We start from the raw sequence: 18460 nt of genomic DNA on the forward strand, positions 1-18460 counted from the left end.
TGTTAGGCATAGGCCATGCAGTTTTATAAAAGGATTCAGGTTCCCGTGACCTAACTCTGTAGCTGATTGACAGCTTCTTTTGACCAATTTCTGCTTTAAGAATGGTCAAGTCTTCTTGGTTTTTTTTTACTTACAATACTTTATTATGTTTAATCTGACATTCTTAATGGTGTGCTTAATCACAGTACATTTTAGTAAATACTAAAGCTTAGGCACTGGAATTGGAATTTAAGAAGAATTCAAGAATCAAATTCAAAACAGTAGTTTCCAAGTCTTCACTTAGTCACTGTTTATATACTTCTTCAGCTATCCATGTAATTTCCTAAATTCCCACATAACTAAAATTTTGCTTCTGGACATGGACAGAAGCATGTCAGTTTTGGTTTGTCTGAGCGTTTCAACATCTATCACAAACACATTGTCAGACTAGTAAGTCCATACTTAAGTAGCTATAATGAGATGATTTTTGTTTTACCTGCCAGGAAGGACTCTAGCTGCCAACTGAAGGTTATAAGAATTACAAAAACCCACTTTCGGTAGCCTCACCTGCATTTTCACGGCCTCCTAAACGTTTTGGTAGAAGCTGCCCATATTGAGAATTATTGTCTTATAATTCTTCTGCAACTTCTGAGGTTTCTTAGAGGTATCATGTTAATTCTTTTAGGAGCTCCCAAATCTGGTAGCCTAATAGAGGTGAGGCTGCCACAGCTCCGTGTTCCCAGGTCCAACCAGTAGCAAGACGGAACATGTATTCACAATAGAAACACAAACACTCATATAAATATACAGATATACGCAACTGGTCACACAGATCAACAGAGACAGAAAATGCAGCACTTGCACAAGCACAAACAGCACCAATGGCTTCCTCCTCTTCCTCTGGCTGCTCAGGTTGAAAGCCCATTAGTATGAAATATATAAGTATATACATATATAAACCAACATGGATTCCTCTGTAGTAGCTGGTCTCAGACACTCAATCTACCCAGTAGCTGGCTCAGGATCCCCTGGTTTCCCAGATGCCTCACACACAGACACACAGATGGAGACGGGTCTCTCCAGTTGCTGGCCCAGGACTATGACCTTACCAGTTGCCGACCTCCAAATTCCAAGGTGTCTCCAGCAGCTGGCTTGGACCTACTGGTCCACCACTAGCCAGCTTTCGGACCCCTCTTGTTCCTCTGGTATATGGCCCAGACTTACGGCCACACCAATACTTGTCTCCTAAGCAACTTATCCTACTTGCTGGCTAGTCTGGCTTGATGTTCAGTAGTTCACACTGACATACACACCCACACAAATGCACGCTCTCCAGTCTCTCCAGTTGCTGCCACCCTGATGTGTGTGCCCTGATGTCCCATGGTCTGATTCCAGTTACTGCACTTGAACCTCCGTATGCACACAGACCTGTGGAATAGACAGCCCGTCACCCACTAGAAGAGTTGGAAATGGAGTTTAATGAGAAGATGGGATAGACTGTGCATGGCCAGACAAGTGTACTGTCCAAATGCCAGTTTATAGATGGCTTTTATCCCTGTTTTCCTCTAGTTTCTCACACTTGTTCGTCCTTAAACTCTCCCTTTCTCCATCTTTGGTACTTACCCTAAACATCTTATAAGTCTTGTACGATACCACAATGTTCATCCCCTGCATCCCAGATGACTCCCTTACCCCTGGGCTAAACCCCCTCAGTCTGAAAGGAGACCTGGAGAGCCTCTCCCACAGACTCACAAATGAGGGTCAGCACTGGCCCATGGGGCTGAGGCTCCCCTGTGACAGCTTCTTTCTCCTTGTAGGTTATTGGAGTTCCCCTGTCTACCATTGTGTCTCTCTGCTCCTTCATGTCCATGGAGACAAGCCTGTAATCACATTACCTAACACATTCCTCTGTGTCTGAGGATCTCTGGAAGATTTTTCTGAAAGTCTGCTACAGATAATTGGAATGGAAGTGCAACAGGATGCTAACAGATGGAGGAAGCAAAATACAATTGCAGCTTAGTTAATGCATTTTAGTTCCATTTGGTGCACAAATTAGAGCAATATTTTCTTAACCTAAAAAGCACTCATAAGAGAGTAATGCTTTTAAAGCTAAAATCACAATTCTGCTTCTTCAGCCTGGAAAGAAGAGATGAGTCAAGACAGATGACAATAATAAATCAAGAAATTTGAGAAAATTACAGGAAAAGAGAAGAAACAGATTTGGGAAAAGTTTGTTTTCTTTGTATTGTTTTACCAGTGTAGTGAAATGGTGATAGAGGGCTGCCGAGGGGTGGCTTGCTGTGGATGGTGTATATTACAGTTGCCATTAGTTCAGAGAGGATCTCTAGAACAAGAATATGATACCAGGAAATGCAGTATAACATTCAAAATTGTGTTTTCCTATGCATGTAAATTTGGATTTTATTTCTGAAATTCTGATCAGTGAAGCATAACCTTATTTTTACCCTGGGCCTGCTGTTACAATATGGGAGTAAGAGATGATGACTTTCATTAAGTGTCTGCTGCAAACTGTGAAACCTGAATGCCCAGCCCATGGGTTACAACAGTAGCTCCTACTATCTGAAAGCATAGTTTAGAGTTCAAGTCATTTTGTTTGCTTAAGAATGTCTTTCATGTTGCAGTGATAATGTTGGCACACATTGCTGAGAATTAAGAAGACAAGGAACACACTTTATTTTATTTTATTAGCTATGGGAACCTGGATGTTGAGGGAAGTTTTAGAAATAAACTATGGACATGACTGAGCCAGGACTGTTAGATTCTAATCCCATCTCTGCCACCGAGTCACTCTGTGGCTGCAGGCGTGGCATGGCTACCTTGGGACAGACACTGCTTCGATGGGCTGAAGCTACTAGAAATCCAGAATGCTAAAAACACACCATTGCAGTAGTCCAGACACCGTCTCCCTGAGGTAGTCTGCTGTTGGGCCCATGCTAACATGTCCTAGCTCTCTGGTAGGGTTATTAAAACAGATGCAGTTCAGGGCCAGCCTGGCTCGAAGGCCTGGCTTGTGGTGGCTCTTGTCCTGTAGGAGCAGGTGTCTTGTCACTGTGATCCTCTGACTTCCAGTCCTGGGCTCAATGTAGGCTGAATGAACTTAAGTGTACCTACACCCGGCAGCGCAGAATAGCCCTTCATACCTTTATGATTTTGTTATCCCACTGACACTGCATTTCGAAACCTGTGGATTTAAATGAGAGTTATTATACATAGGTGCACTGCTGACATATGTAATGCATATATAATGGTTAAACTAAACCCTAAGTCTCACCAACATTTACAGGTTTAAATATAGCTAGGAACCTTGTTCTGAATTTTGCAGCTAGAAGCCGTATCTGTTCTTTACATTATTACTATAGCATCTTATATCTTCTTTAAGTATGCAAAGAAATAAAATTTATTTTTTAAAATGGTGGTATCAGTGACCATAAATTCAGTATTTTGGCCTTCCCATTGGATGGTCTAGGACGTGAAGCTGAACTTCTCTGCGGGAAGTAGGTAAATGAAATACACAAATAATCTCAGTACGCAGCTCATACACTAAGCAAAAGAAAAGGATGCTTCCTGAAATAATTATGTTGGGTTTTATGCTATTATTGGTATTACTAACTATGTAAACATCAAGAAGGTTCTAACCTGACTTTGAGTCCAGTTCTGTTAGGTACCATACAAACATATGGTAAGAGACAGCCCTTCCATCAAAGACTTTACAATCTATGAGGAATTTTATTAAGACCCAGTTCTTCACACCATTTTTTAGACAGAGAGGCAGCCAGCACCGTGACTGCAAATCTAAACACAGAATGCTTTATGAATAACTTCATTGAGAGCAGTGCTTCTAAAGGTGCAACACGATGTTGAAAATTTAAACAAAAAAAATAAAAAAGAAGAGGAAATTATAAACTACTTACATGTTTTAACCAAGGTCCCAGTCCAAATTCAAGGAGGAATAAAAGGTGAGGGTGAAAGCTAAAGACATGAAAATCTTTAGAGTAATGAGTAAGGTGATAAGAAATGAATAGGAAAGGACATAAGAGGGGTGAGGGTGGAAGGAGAAAATGAAGTAAGAGGCAAGTGTAAGAGTGACTACGTACTCTACTTTAAGTTGTATATTAATTTTCTGTGGCATTTAGCAGGCAGGAAATTTTTTGCATCATTCAAATTAGAAAAGTATTCTTTGTTCATTTAAATATGAAAATTTATAATCTCACCAGCATGCCAGCTTCAGAGTTGTTAGAGAGAGATGTGAAATACATCCATCAGTGAAGTAGGTATGGAGGTTTCTAATAATGCAAGGATTTTCCTTGTTTCGCAGCATAGTGAATGAATGTTAGCCCCAGACTTGTAAATGGATAAGATAAGTGGGAAAGCAGAATTAGAACAGAGGTTTGAGTTTTCAGTTTTAGCACAGCTGTTCTTTTGAACTTTATTGCCATTTGCCAGTGACTTTCTGGATAAAATACTGATTTTCTTTCACATGAAAAATATTTTCCCATCATGATTTTTTTTTTAATAATTTTTTCAGACAGCATTTTAAACATTTAAACATACTATCATATCAGTATACATTTGGTTCATATTTTTAATATTTTTCCTCCACAGCTATATGGGAAGGAAGGATTAGTCAGAGAAGAAGAGAGAAAGACTGTGAGCATGCGTGTGGCACATATGTAAGAACTTACTTTTTGGAGCCGGACTTTGTGGCAAAAAGGTAGGTTCTCTGACAAGCTCTATAATCATAGAATTCCCACACATGCTTGAGCTCTTCTGTGGCTGAAAGTTATCCAAGAGCAAGACAACCGTAACTGTCGTGCATTCGAAAGGCAATTGGACAGACAGGCAGCATGGGTGAGGGCTGAAGAAGTCTAGGTAGTTGGCTAAGGGGTGGGCAGAAGGATGGTCTGGCACTCCTCCTGCTTCTTCCTTGCTGATCATGTTTAAATGTACTTTTCCCTTACATTAGACACTCAGATTTTCCTTTCCTTCTTCTTTTTAACTTTAAAAGCTACCTCACCTTTCCTTCAGTGCTCCACTTTCTCAGCCCTAGTATTCCTCCAAGGCAGAGCAGTGTAAATCAGAAGAGGCCAGTGGTACTGTTACCTCTCAGTAAAGTGGGTTACAAGGAACAGAGAATCAGGATCATCCAGATTTTCAGGATCAGCCTAATTAATACACAGCTTCTTCAATATGCCTCCTCCAACATACCCAGGACAGACTCTTTGAGGAGGAAAATTCATTATTCTTAATCGATAATGGAGTCTTGAATTCTTCCTTTATTTCTGGCAACAAAATATTTCGAACTCTCTCCCTTCCTTAACTTCAAAAAAGGGAATGAATAAAGCAGTATGTATTTAGAAAGTCCTTAACAAAATGCTTCACTCACAGCTGTTGGACTAGAGAACAAAATAACATTTGTAAAAACTGACTTAATGCAAAATTCTTAATTTAGAAAGCTATTATGCAAGTCTATCATGAAGTGTGGGAAAATGAGAAGTTAAACACTGATATTCGCTACAGGAAAATGAAGAAAATGAATGAGATATACCTGGATTTTTTTTTCAACTTGCATGAATATTTAGATAGACATCAGACAAGATATGGGGGCGCAACATGGAAGAGGCTTAACTAAATTTGCAAATGCATTAAAATTTAGAATAATAGACTTAATGTCCTTCACATTTAGATAGAATTGTACCAATTGTTATTCTCTGGATTTATCCCAGACTGAATGGCATCAGAGAAAGTCCTTGTATCTCCTCTTGAAGAAATACACAGTCTCCTCTATGCTAGAGAAATGCCAGAGATTCCCTGTTTGCAGATCTCTTATGTCAGATGCTGAGAAATAGAAGGCTGGCTTGGCCAGTGCCCATCCACAAAGGCTAAGTATTGGCCTTGCCAAAGAATGTAAGACATTAACTGATGGCTTCTGCAATGCCATGGGAGATGGTTCAGAGAGACTCTGCAGCACACGTACATGCAGTATAGGCATCCTCTACGCACCTGCAGAGTGGTTCTGCTCCATCTGATATTAGACCTATAGCACTGACAGGGGCCCCTCTCCAAAACTGAAAAAACAGAAAATTCATTCCGCATTTTCTTTTCAGATAGAGCCATTTTTTAATAGCTAGCAAAAGGAACTTTACCAGTAAAGCTATCATAGCGGAACTTTACCAGTAAAGCTATCATATCTAGTAAAACCTAGGTAGGAAAACGAACTTTAAATTTTCAGAGGAATCCCCACTACTAATACTAATACTGATACTAATACTAATAAGCAGCTAATACTGCTTCTATAGGTCCCTCCCTGCCCTTTCCTCAGCTTAGAAGCTATGAAGTGTGCTCAGGTCTCTCTGCTATTGCACTTACTACTGGCATAATAATCGCTATAAGCTGAGTGAAGAAGTTATTTTTGGCTTTGCCTTAAGGATCTCAAGTACAAAAATGACTTGAGAAGATTCCGCAACACACTGAAACAGGTCGGCAAGTCATGTGCTTACAAACTCAAGCTGGAGTGTGAAGATGAAGACATGGCTATTTTTTACTACTGCCTGGCATAAGTTAACTAGCGGCAAGACTAATCACTTTATTATATATATTCACTTACTTTTCTAAAATCAAGGAATATATCTATGTAGGTTAGACCCTGAATAAACTGTCTCGCAGAAATTAGAGAGTCTGCACTGTTATAAGAGACATAGCACAGTTACTATGTGTGAACACTGGAAGATGACATTTTCTTTCTTGGAATTTGATAGTATAAAGTTCTTACATTGAGCATCCAGGACTGGAAGAGCATTTGTCAGGGAAAAGCATGTGGTTTCTCACACAGGACAGCACAGTAGCCTGTTATGACCATCAGACCACTGACTAAATGCAGTGAATGTAAAATCTGAAAAGTAGTTATAAGGCTACAGCTGAGTAGCCAAATTGGGAATTGAAATTTAGGGTCTAAAGTGTTTTTTACCTGGGCGCCATATTCTCCTGCCATTGGAAATGAATAAATGACATTGACTTTTTAAATATTGCTTGTCTCTGAAGTGGGAAAACAAGGCCTTTGGGTATACAGTGCTTACCACAAATCGTGGGCATACTCTGTTCTTTGTTTTCTCAAGCTTGCCATCTCCTTTAACCATCTACCCATTCTGATTTTTGTTTTATTAATGATAGATATTCATAGATAAAAATCCTTCTGCAAGTGATGGATTTTGCAAGTGAAATTCTCATTCACTGCCCAACTTCATAAGAAAAGAAGCCTGTAAGGATCTCCAGACAGAAGCAGAAGCCATTGAATTTAGTGCATGGTTGTAACTAAATATACTTACACTTAAACGTATGCATATAAAAACACCATTCACATTGCCTTTTTCACTTTGTTTCTTGTTCACTATATTGTCTTCTAAATCAATAAAAGGACAATGGTGGGAAAAATTGGTTTAAAAATCTAAGATAATACTAATCTAGGGAGATGTGAAGATATATAAATAGATGACAAAAAAGAGAGGAAAGAAGGTGGGTATTTCCAGTGTCCAAATGTATGAGACAAATATTAGAAAAGCAGAAAAATTTCAAAAAAGTATATAAGAATATAAGAAGCAAAAGTAAAGTGATGAGTGAGGCATTCTGTTGTAGACTAGTGAAGATGTCATACTCTTAATGTATGCTTAACTAAAGATCAAATTATATGATCTTTTGCAATAGGAATGAAAGACCCTCAGAATCCACATAGACAGATTATATGAGCACAGTAGCTAAATTAATGCACTGAGGAAAAGCAGGTTGATTAACCTTTAGCTGTTATGACTGTGGTGAGGATTTGCTAACAAGCCAAGAAAAGCAACCATAATAGGGAGCTCCTGTTAAGCTTTCTAGCTGAGAAACAATGTTGAGGTGCAATTTTAATTAGGATTGTGAACGAAAGACAGCAGACAGTAGCTTTCACATTTAAGAAGTGATGAGTATGAAACATTTTCCATATTAGTTAGGAACAGAGTCTAATATTACATTCATTAAAGTTCATCTATTTCCATTTTGTTGCTGAATTTTTTTTTTTTTTGCATACTGTGAATACCTTTTTGAATATTCATTAGACTATTATTTTAAACCTTCTTACTCAAGGAAAGAACAGTGTCTGAAAAGCAACTGAGAAGGAAGAACTTTTTTTCTAGTGACCAGAGAAATCTAGCTTATCTGAGTTTAATGTTTGAAAGACTACTCTGAGAGGAGGTGCCTTAGTTACATAAATAATCAGGAATAACTTTGCTAGCAGCTTAGAAATCAAAAGAACTTTAAAAAAAAGTGTAGATTTCTTAGGGAGCAGTATGTGAATGCCAAGCCCTCCATTTACCCCTTGGTCATACTAAATTATTACTTCTGTGAAATATGGGTATAGTGCAGTCCTATATGAAGTGCATAGTGCAATCCTATATATTAAACACTAAGATTTGGTGACATTAATTTAACTTCTTTGACCTAAGTAGCCCTGATGTAAATCTTTTCAACAGCTTGCTCTCCTTTAGCTGCTGGGGGATTATGCAAAGCCTTATCACTGCTGTCTTTGTACTCTTACCCTGAGAAAAGCTGCAGCGACATTGACATCAAGTAGCTAGGAAAACATCTGCATGTGCGTTACATTTACTTCTTTGGGTTCAGCTCAGCTAATGAGTTGGCTGCTTCCATGTAAATCAAGTCAAGCAAAACTAGTTAATGCTTTCATCAGGTGAGCAGTGCTCTGGAGTCTCTTTGAAGGTGAGGCCACATTCACTGCAGTGGCTGAATGTTGCCCATATAAACACCCCATCTCAAAGATGTTGTTCTGTTTTTCAGACAGGCTTACAGTTGTTGAGAGGAAGTGTGCCACTGTGCCAGGTACCAGAAGCCAGACCAATTTACTTTGAATTTCTGGAAGGGGGGGCAGAAAGAAAACACCCAACAAAAATCCCACTGGTGGTTTTGGAGACATTAACAAAATAGAAAGCATGAAAAGCTGAGATCACATCTGGGATTTATCACTGTGTTTTGATAAACCTTTGGGCTCAGCCAGCACTCTGTCCTGCACTAGGGATTCAGCAAAATTAGAGCACACATGTTCTCAACGGAGTTTGTCAGATCAACTTTATACTTGAGCATTTTTGACTGATTAATTACCAGCATAGACAAGTGAGGAGTTCAGAGAAAGGTGACTTTTTCTTCATAGGAAAGTTAAGCATGAGAAGTATTACTAGGGAGTGTGACCATAATTAGAAGAATGGGACTTGTTAATTTTTTTCCAATCCTAATTTAAAGGTAACTTCTGAATCTTCTTATAGAATAAGAGATCCAATCTGCTTAATATCAAATTGATGTGTTGACATATTGCCAGTAAAGGAGAGGTGCATAAAAAAGATGCTTTTAAAACTACTTAGTCTTAGGTTAGGTGTCCAGGGCCTTTCACAGTGCATGAGCTCTGAGGTGCCTAAGCATGGAAAGCCATCTCAATTATCTGCTTGGAAAAGCCAGGGAGAAAGTCCTACTTAACAAGCTTTAGAGTCATTCTTCTATTACTATATATTTCATTATTTATGCAAAAATGTGACAGCTTTGACTCAAGAGCTGCTAACAGCTCTATCCCTAGAATATTCTGTAAGTGAGGGCCCTGCCTGAATGTCTAAACATGCTAAGTTCATGCCCCTTTTCTATCTAGGCAGAGGAATGATATTAAAAGTGGTCTCCTACGATGTCTCTAAAGACAGACAGCTGAGCAACATGGAATTCATGCCTCCCTTACTTTCCTGTCTTTTCTTTCAGACTCTGCTTCAGGAGAAAGATGGCTGGATCAGGGTCTTTGGGGAAGATTAATTCAGAATGCCTGATGCAGGAATTCTGCAATAATCCTACTCTCAGGCAGTCTGGGCAAATCTTGGTCAAAGTAATGGAATGAAAAGCCATTGAGGGCTATACAGAGACACTATGTCAAGCTGTGGAAGTGCCTGAATCCCAAATTACAGAGGACAGGGTTGGGCACATTGGTCGTGTGTGTGTGTTTGATGGCTATTTAACCCAGTCAATGAGAAACAAGGAAATGGGAAACATCTTTTCTGTAGATTTGGTCCTGTGTTAGGCACCTCTTGAACCTGGCATTTGCAGCCCAAATCCTTCTTCTTGACTCATAACCTCTACTGTCCTTTGGAAATGCATCATGGACTCTATTTGAGATTTCACAGGTAAGAAGAAGTCAGAGATTTAAGAAAGAGACTTTTTAATAAAGCCTAGTAAATGAAGTGTTTACACTCAGCATTTCAAACCCTCTCTAGTCCCTTAAGTAGATGAAGCTACTGCCCTTACATGAAAGTAGGCTACAAAACCCAATGCAAACTCTGCCTGGCTAGAGAAGGACCCCATATCACACTTTTGAGAACACATATCTAAGTACTGAACTGCATTCCCAGCGCTGTCTGTACATTGTAGCCTGTGATGGTTTAGTGAAAAATGGATAGATAAGCAGTTCTGTCTGAGATGGTCTGGGACAGCATCACCCTCTCTTTACTCCAAACAATGAAGGCCTCCTGAGAGGATACAAATGTAAGAGTCTATCAATCAAAACATATCACTTCTTTAGTCTTTGTATCTTTCTTTCTTGAACTTCACTGGATATCATCTTGTCTTTTGTTCAGATAATTTATGGAAGGTATTCAACAGCATTTGGCAAAAATCTATCCCCATTCAAAACCTTCTTAGAAATATCTACATTGGAGGATGAGTACAATTTGAGGTCTCTCAGTTAACTAGTTTTTAACTGGTTTTACATGTGCTTTGTTGATTCTTAATTCCTCTTAGAAATCTTAAAGATCAGACTACTGGGTATCTAATACTATGTTGTAATCTCAGATCAAATTGTTTGTTCTGTTTTACATAGAGTTATAGTAACTAGCATTAGTAAGTTTTACACTTTTTACCTATATGGCTTCTATCACATATTAAAATGCACTTTTAAGAATATCACCTGTATCAAACATAATTTTTCTCCCAGGGCTTCAGTTCACAAGCAGCTTTTTTCTAAAATTGGGTTTTCTGTTTGCTTAGGGAAGAATAGCTGAGGGGAAAAAAGTAGCTAATGTGGCAATACAGCCAGTTAAATTGCAGTTGTGGTGACAAGTGTATGATATCTTCTATATTTACTTACAGTCTTGTTACCGATGCACATTCCATTATGTGCTATTTTGCTTTTGTAAGTAAAAGAGCATTTATGAATAAATCAGGAAGGTGCTAGTCTACCATGTATTCTGAAAGAAGTGAAAAATAGCATATGTAAACTTTGTAATGTATGTAAAGCCCTTTGTAACTCCAGATACCCTAATATCAGCTGCCTTGCGTATGTCTGGCAAGGGCAAGGGTAAGTGACAGAGTACAATGAAATGTTAAATTAGCCTGCAAGGGGTTCCTAAGGACAGAGGATACATTTTATTTAAAGAAAGTAACATTGTACCTCATGCCAAACTGAGGTAATTTCCTTCCCCTTGCTATACTTCCTAGGTTTCCAGATTTATAATTTTTATGGCATTTGCCAGCACTCACCTGAAGAAAGCATTACTCAAATAAAGTCTAAAGGAAATATTTTTGTTCAGAATCCAGACCCATAAAGAATAACTACTGTATGTTAAAGAAAAAAACGGTGTAATTTTACTACTAATTATGCACGTAAGCCGAATAAATAGACCACTGTTGCTGTGTTGAATAGAAAATTCACACATTGCTGCTTACAGCAATGCACCAGGGTTGCTTTCTCTATCACTAACCTAATTAAGGGATTTCTTACCACGTAAAGTTTGTCTTTTCTTCGAAGCCAAAGTAGATTGTGTGAAATAGCACATACACATGATTCCACTGACTGGGAGAATTATTATTTTCGGTATCTGCTTCAGTCAATTATTCAAGAACTCAGCTATTTCTTGTTAGGAATAAAGAGGCCTTAGTTTAATTGAATTTACTTAAAATGTATAATTCAGTGGTTCCAGAAGGATTGTGTTGACAACAATGATATTAAATTATTTCAAGGCCAAAAGGCTCAAAATTTAACCAGCAGGAGCTAGACTCACAAGGACATGTATGAGTGTAAATTTAGCAGTAAGGTACCTCTTTTAGTCACAAAACTGTCAAGCAGTTGCTGCTTAAAACTGTAGGAGCATAAATTCCCCCAACACTTACATTTCCACCAAGAAAGATTTTTCAGTGGCTACGTCTGCTGCAGAACCCTGTAAGTCCTGGCAGCACTGGCATATATGCTAGTTAGACAGGTCAGGGACTTTGCAGGGTGTGACTGGTTACCTCGCAGTGAGCCCTTCCTAGCACTCCGGCTTCCTGCGTGCCATCCGTAGGCACCCATTTCTCCCACGGCTTCATGCAGGCATCCAGCTTGGGTATATGAATTCTGCCAAGTAGTAAAACAAACACTGGTGAGTGAATTGAGCCCTTTATTTCATATGTCATGACATTACCAAACAAAGAGTGAAACATTTTGCAGTGCTACACTGTTCAGACTCTCCCAGTCAGCATAAATCCACACAATGAAAACTGAAGAAGCCAAGAAAGAAGGCTGAGGCTTCGCAAAGTCCTCCATGAAAAAGAGTCCTCCTCTGTGAAAGATGCAGAACACGAATGGAGTCTGATATTCTTGGGAATGTGTGAGGATAATGCGGTATGACAATAATCACAGAATTGCTTTTTCCTAATACTAGACAAATAGGTTTGGTTTTGTTTTGTTTTGTTTTTAACAAGCAAAAAAGCATGACCTCTGTCTTTCCTTCTCTTTCAATTTGGAGTTACTAGCCAACAAATTCCTCAACTATGTCCTGGTTTCCTTATTCGTATTTACAGAAAAGTACACATGCTCCAATCTATCATCTCTTTTCTGAATATGCGATATTATCCAAGAATATTTCACAGCAAATTAGAAATCCAGATGAATCACTGATTTCAACAGTGACCCAGAGTTGCCCGTTTTATGTGTAAGGATGTTTTGTACAAATATTTTACTTGGTTTCATTAATTCTTGAGCTGTGGGTTCCTCCCGACCAATATGTTGAGGACTCTGAGCAGGTGGATTGCCTGCTGCCTTTGGCTGGGGCTGTGAGGTGAGTGTTGGTGATGTTATGGGCACAGGCAAATCATGTCACTGTTGAACCAGCTAATGCTGTTTCTGCCTGACCTGCTGAGTACTTTGAGTAGTCTATATAGCACATAAGGTCTGAAATTGCACTTATATCCAACAGGAAATGCTGGAGTTAGTGTTTTCCTTATGGCATTTTATGAGTATTAAGTCTTGGAGTTACATTTTGGAAAAGGTTTTGCGTTCCAATGGTTAAAGATAAATGCCTGAGATATCTTAGGCTGACATCTCTCACTTCTGCATCTTTAATGACGTGCAGTCTGAGACAAGGAAGTTTTCCCCTGAATTTGTCAGTGTTTTTCTGGTCTGCTGATTCATGTACAGCTGATTTGCATGAATATTAATGTTTAGATCAGTAGAACAGGCATTATGATTTTATTGTAGAATCCTCCTAGCAATTTATACTAACTTCTTCCCAGAAAATTTCTTCTGCGTGCAAAAATGCTGATTATTTTAAAAAAGGATGACCTAATCATTAGGCAAACCTTATAAAGTACGTTCTATGATGAATTAGAGAAATACATTCATATGTTTAATTAGATGCTAATTTCTTTAAATAAATCCCGTGCCCTTATTTTAAAACTAGTAATCAAACTGTTGCTGTAACCATGAGGGTCTATTAATACAAATGAATTCAGATCTGTAGGGAGAAGTCATAGCTTTTGTTAGACCAGATAACATAGCAAAAAGGTTTACTTTGTATGCTTTTCCAGCCATGCCAGTTTCTCTGAAAAAAGAAAAGCATCATCTTATCTTACAAATCCTAATAAGGTAAATACAGAAAGTATCAAAAAGGCAGATGAAAGATGCAAAATAATTTAAATTTAAATGAAAAACTTGGATTCTATTAAATTACTTTTTTTCAAATAATGAGGGATTTTACCTGTACACTGTCCTGAAGTCCCCCACCAGAGTATAAAGAATGAATCAAGGAGGATGCTCTCTCTCTTATTTCTCTATAGCAGAGAATGAATGTGGATTTTAGTACTAGACTGACAAGAAGAGAGGCCATAGCAATGCTGCTAGGTACTTTGAAATACCAGCTAAAAATGGACTCCAATTTACATGCTTGGAAATGCAGTCTTGCTGAAAAGATTTACCTGTTCCCAGGCAATAAGTGATCCCATCATTTGTGTCACTGGTACATCTCTGCTCACTTTTGGGTTTTTTTATATATCACATGTTAGTGGTAACATATTTTGTGTTTTCTCATTTATATTTTGGACTTTTGTGTCAGACAAGTGAGATTGCTGGACTGCACAGACTTAGTTTGAACTGCTGAGGTAACTGCTGTTTTCTTTTATATAAACCTTTTTTAATAAAATTTAATAGATGCACTTCTGTAGTGCTTCAGTGAAACTCCTGCTACAGCTAATAAAAATTTGTGACATTAAAAGTGTTAGAAATTATAGAAATTACATAAAAGTTATAAATTATATGAATTGCATAAATCACTAATAAGAGAATCCTGTGAAATCTGTTTTCTCTCATGAAATAGTCTCACTGAAATCAGGGGGACTGCACAGCACAGAGATGGTGTCTCCTGTGAACAGTCCTTTATGAGCATTACAATAAACTTGAACCTCTTGATTTCACAGGATCTACAGGTCATGGGGTCATGAGTTCTCTAGGTGGTTTTCCTAGTTTTTCAAAGTGCAAGTTCATGGTGCCTAGCCAGTTCCCACAAAGTACTGATTCAAAGAAAAAGCCTGCAAGCTGAGGTCCTTGGGTTTGACCTCCTTTGCATACTTAAAAACACCATTATAATGAAAAATCTAGCAGATATACAAGTTATTCCTTAAGTGTTCATTGAAATATATCCTATTTAATTTTTCACTCATTCTTTTTACAATTGAAAGGAACTCTTCGTTTCGGAAACCAGAATGAAAACTTATATCTTTTTTGATGGCTTACTGATATGAGTTCTAGAGATTTAATTTATTTCTCATCACTAAAAATACTCTATTTCACTCTGTGAACAGGATCCAGCATTGTTACTTATACTATCTATACTTATATTCTGAGCAGGTAGAGTATTTAAGCAAGGTATGATATTATTTAAGACTATACTTACTGGCTATGGATATACAGGCAACTTTACCCATTCATGGAAATAAAAGAATCCAGCGAGCAATATTATTCATTACTGTTTCAAATCATATGGCTTGGACAATATATTAAAAGGTGCCACTCTGCATCACATAAAAAAGCTGTAACCAAAAGCAGATTGCCAGAATTCACAGCACAGCTCATGGAAGACAGAGAGAGATCGAGTACTGTAAGTTCAGTCTTTCCTTTGCTTCATACTTTTAAAAAGCAAGACGATTATGTCCAGTTACTTTGAGCCAAATTTTCTATCTTCAATCCCCGGTGAAAGAAGTTGTTAAACAGTAAATGAAATTATATTTTCATATACGTGTTTAAGACTCAAAAAGCTATTTTTAGGTCAGGTCCTCCATATTACTAGAAAGACGTCTTTCCGGTCCTTCTGGCTGACAGAAAATCAAATCCAGATCTAAACTCCAAGACTTTTTCCTCACGTTCTGTGATCTGCAGTAATAATTTTTGAAGTGCAGATTGTTAGAGCTGGCAAAGGAAGGCACCTTGTGTGTTCTGTTTATTTCAGAAAAGTGTACAAGTAGATTTGGCTGGCATCAAACTTTAGGTTAACTCGAAAACCAAATGTTGCAGCATGTTTCATCCTGCTTGTACTACCGTTGCAACGATTTTTGCTAGTTTGGTACCCATGTCTGACCTGCAATGAAGTTCAATAAATTTCACATTCTTGACAGACTCAGATAAGCTGTAAAAGATTTAAAAAGCATATGTCTATTAGCTAGCCAGTTCCATTGAAAAATTCCATGCCTTCATCAAAAAATTTATCTTTTTCAAGTCAAATTTCATTTTGAATCCATTCCAGTGACAGTTTTAGTCAGTGACAAAGGTGCTGACTCGTCCTCAGAAGGACTTGAGTTTTCACTTGAATTTTTCCTTGAGTGGAGATAGCACTATGAATTCTGAGGTTTTTAGATTGCAAACAGTCAATGGCTATTGTTTCTTAGGGGAATGTGGAGCTTCTGCTCTCCACATCACAGTCAAAAGTTAATACAGCATGGAAACAATCAAAATTTTTAATGACACATGAGTTCAGTCAAGTTCCTATGTCACTTCAGATGACTATAATGCAGAAAGGACAATCACTGCTGGCACTAATTGGCATCCTTGTTTCTTGTCTCAGGAGAGGTCAAAGAATAGTGGTCAAGGACAGGCCAAATCTGAAGCTCTTGTACAGTCCATAGGTAGTGTTTGACTTTTGTATTTGGGGAGGTGGGATCTGCAAACAGAAAGGATCTATTCTTATGAACTTGCCCATTGTCAATGTTGCTCAGATAGAAGGCAGGGTAAAGGATTAGAGGCTTCAGTGAACAACCTTTAAGTTTCTGCACAATATCCTTGCTAAATCTGCTTCAGCATTTGCCTCTGCTTGACTCACATTGGTTTAGCTGCAGGGAACCCTGATTAAAGGGACTTTTATAATTCATGGAAGACATTTAGATTATATGTAAAATATATTTACTTTCAAAATCAGTTACTTTCAATCTATAAAACACCCTTATTTTGCCATCACTGAAGCTCTTCCTTCCTAGAGGGTAGGAGCTCCGTCCATTCCAGTGGCAACTTTCCCATTGATTTTAGAGGTTATGAATAAGACTTCTAATCCTTACCATGTTTGCTCAAAGTTATATTTTGCATTGATACTGAAGTCCTCCTTTATACAGTGTTTATTTCATTTCTATATTAATTTCAACACTTCAAAACAATGCTGGAAAGAAAGAGTAGAGCAGCTTATATGAGTCCAGAGTCAGCTTCTAGGTACACTACAAGCAGGCTTGGGTTATTATGAAATGGAGGAGAAGCATGTTTTCTTATTACCCACGTTCTACACATTCAAATTACAGGTAATGGAATATTCTGCAGGGTAAAATACACTTCTTAATGCTCAGATGAATCAAAATTATTAAGCTTATATTTATCATAAATCAGAAATAATGATTGCATGGATATAAAATAGCAAAAGGTATGTTAACCCTATTACATATTGATCGCATTTTTCTGAGGCTGAACCTAACCCAGTATCTCAGGTAGTTGTGAGGAAGCAGTACAAAATTCTGGTTAAAGAGGCATTTTGAAAGTGTAAATCTAATAAACAACTAAATTGACTTCAAGTAGTTAGTGCTTTGTTGGGCCAAGCTCTGTTCTCCATTTTAAAGCCTTGCCAAGTTTATGTTGGCGTGCTGTGAACCAGGGACCTTTTTCTACTTTGATTGCATTCTTGCGAACTATTTCAACCAGTAGAAATGACTCTGCTGGGGTTACACAGATGAAAAGGACAAGAAATTTTTGACCTCCTAAAGAGTAAGATATCTAAGTTCAATTTAAAAATGCCCTGATCATCAGCAAGTTAATTCTAGCACTGCAGAGATTCTCAGGTTCTCAATAGCTTCCACTGGTAAAATAGTTGCGATGGATAAAAGCATTGCAAATACTACAGGTTGTAGGCCTCTATGGGTGTAACTCTTCTGACTTTAATGCAGATGCATCTACATATCAGCAGTAAGTATGGCTCTCTGCATGCTAGGTTTATTGAACTAGCATTCTAAATATTAACTGTGAGCAGTGACAATTTTAGTCTTCCATTTCACTTTGATTTTGCTGAAGAAAATAAATATTAAATGATTGTGAGATATTTAAATTAAAAACATAATAGAAAAAGTAATGTGTTACTGAAAGTTGTGCAGCTCAAAAGTAAAATACTAAGTTGTCACTTCCCTTGAAATAAATGGGGGAAGAAACAGGTCTAACTACCTGTATATTAATATGAATGTATTGTGCATGTGCCCAAGAATGACCATAAATTCTTAAAATATTGCAGGAACTGCAAAGAAGTTTGAACAAACTTAGGAAGTGATTTATTCTGGGGACTTTGATTAAAAGGGAATTTCAGTAAAGTGGGAGGATGGGAGTTTAATAAATACACAGGCTGTATACACAAATACATCCACAAATGTATTGCATTGAAGGGAAAATGATGAGATACTGAAAACTAATGTGTGTTTTTTAACCTTCTGCCATTCCATTCCATTCCAGCAGTTTTGCTTTCTAAGAGGCATGTTTGCACATCTGCTTGGAGGAGAGAGATTAGGCTGAAAGGACACCTCTCTAACCATGACTGAGGGAAAAAAAACCAGAACACATTTCAAAACCATACTGAATAGATTAGCCATATGGTTTCAGTGCATTTCGTTCGTTTTTACAGAC

This window comes from Platalea leucorodia (assembly GCF_965183815.1).
Source record: "Platalea leucorodia genome assembly, chromosome: 7".
NCBI lineage: Eukaryota > Metazoa > Chordata > Aves > Pelecaniformes > Threskiornithidae > Platalea > Platalea leucorodia.